Below are 2,387 nucleotides of genomic sequence, written 5' to 3'. Positions count from 1 at the left end.
GCCTTAAACAACAATATATGTTAGGGCTGTCAAGTGATTAAAAATAATTGTAATTAATCATGAGATTAAAAAAGTAGTCATGATTAATTCCAGTTTTAATCACACTATTAAACAATAATAGAATACCAATTAAAATTTATTATAAATATGTTTGGATGTTTTTCTACATTTTCATATATATTGATTTCAATTACAAATCAAAGTGTACAATGCTCACTTTATATTATTATTTTTTATTACAGATATTTTCACTGTAAAAAAGATTAAAAAAATAAACAGTATTTTTCAGTTCCCCTTGTACAAGTACTGTAGTGCAACCTTTTTTCTGTGAAAGTGCAACTTACAAATGTAGAATAATTATTTTTACATAACTGCAATCAAAAACAAAACAATGTAAAACACTGGAGCCTACAAGGCCACTCAGTCCTACTTCTTGTTCAGCCAATCACTAAGCCAAATAAGGTTGTTTACATTTATATGAGATAATGCTGCCTGCTTCTTATTTACAATGTGACCTGAAAGTTAGATCAGGCGTTAATATGGCACTGTTGTAGCTGGCATTGCAAGGTATTTACATGCCAGACATGCTGAACCTTTGTATGCCCCTTCATGCTTTGATCACCATTCTAAGGGACATGCTTCCATGCTAATGATGTGCATGATTCCATGCTGTTTGATAATGATCCAAAGCAGTGTGGACTGACACACCTTCATTTTCATCATTGGAGTCAGAGGCCACCAACAGAACGTTATTTTCTCCTTTGGTGGCTTGGGTTCTGTAGTTTCTGCATCAGAACGTTGCTCTTCTAAGACTTCTGACAGCATGTTCCACATCTCATCCCTCCCGGGTTTTGGAAGGCACTTTAGATTCTTAAACCTTGGGTTGAGTGCTGTATCTGTCTTTAGAAATCTCATATTGGTACCTTCTTTGCGTTTTGTTAAATCTGCATTGAATGTGTTCTTAAATTGAACAACATGTGCTGGGTGGTCATCTGAGACTGCCATAACACAAAATATTTGGTAAAATGCAGGTAAAACCATGGTGCAAGAGACATACAATTCTTCCCCAAAGAGTTTAGTCACAAACCTGCAGGGCTCAAGTAGTATTTCTAGATTTTGAAGATTTTCAAAATGATTACCTTTTGGCACTGATAGATTGTGCTTTTGAAGAGCTAATGTGGCCGTGATAATGGCTTTATTTCTAAGCAGGTGCTGAACCATACCCAATGCAGAGTTCCATCCAGTTGAAATACCTTGTACAAGAGGTTCTTGTTTTTGTCTATTTGCAACTTGTTTTATTCTTACCTCTGTACTGTTAGCTGGACTGTTTGAAATGGCTCACAAGTTTTCTACGTTTTGCCAGCACGTTTTCAAAAGCATCACCACTGAACACTACTGTAATGGATTGCTGCAGACTGTGAGCGATGCACGTCATGTGTTCAAAAGGCAACACTGCTCTGCTGACTGCTGCTCTCATATTACGTGCACTATCGGTAATAATGGTGGTTACCTTTTCCATTCTTTGCAACATCCAAGAACACTCTACACATGTTTCAGTATAATGTTTCTCGTTAGCATGTGTTATTGTTACAGCAAATGACTGTAGTGTCAGCATCCATCAGGTGTGCCATGACTCCAAGATAGCTGTGATTGCTCAAGGATGTCCAGTAATCACCAGTCAAAGCAACAGCTAGTGCATTTTTCAGAAGTCCAACTTTGTAGTCTTCTCATTGTGATACAGGTCACGTATTCATGATGCAATGGCTCCTTGAGGGGACAAGGTGTATGACTGATTGGAAGATGCAATTTGAATAACATCTATTAACCCTCTGCTGTTTACAATGTTCAGTGGTCTGCAATCCCTAGCTATCCACTTTGCTGTAGCATTGGTTAAACTGTTGTACTTTCTTTGATCTGTGGGCCTGTAGCGATCCTGAAACTCTGTAAGTGTACACTGTCGTGGCTGGCGGATTCATTTGCTGTCGATGGGTTCTCTGTAGTACAAGAACTGGAGGCAAAAGCATGTTTAGCACGTAGGTAGTACTGTAGATTCAAAGTACTTGGATGGTACTTGAACTCAGCCTTGCAATAGCTACAGATTATCTTTTTAGCCAGAGAACCATCCAGAAGTTTAAAAAAAATAAACTTCCCATTCAAAATATTTGAACTTGTGCTGCTTTGCTCCATTAACTTTTTCTGATAGTTAATCACTCCAGATCATGAGCACACAGTAGAACTGTACCAATGTCCGCCAAGCAATGAAGTTCAGTAAATGAAGAGGGTCAAAACAGAGGTTAATGCTTGTTAAAAAAATAAAAACTGGCAATGAAAGGCCTTATGTGTGTATTAGATTCCCATTTCCCTTTCTGCATTTCCAAACCTATATC

At 37.7% G+C, this 2,387-nt stretch overlaps 1 pseudogene; it reads right to left on the bottom strand.

Annotated features, from left to right (window-relative positions):
* Positions 1-426: 426 nt before the first annotated feature.
* On the bottom strand, positions 427-2,187 carry LOC137150826 (zinc finger BED domain-containing protein 4-like; annotated as a pseudogene).
* Positions 2,188-2,387: the final 200 nt, after the last annotated feature.

Source organism: Emydura macquarii, unplaced genomic scaffold (genome assembly GCF_026122565.2).
Source record: "Emydura macquarii macquarii isolate MOO-44397 ecotype Brisbane River unplaced genomic scaffold, CSIRO-AGI_Emac_v2 contig_1027, whole genome shotgun sequence".
Classification (NCBI taxonomy): domain Eukaryota; kingdom Metazoa; phylum Chordata; order Testudines; family Chelidae; genus Emydura; species Emydura macquarii.
Note: the sequence above shows the minus strand (reverse complement) of the source record. Positions and strands in the feature narration are given on the sequence as shown.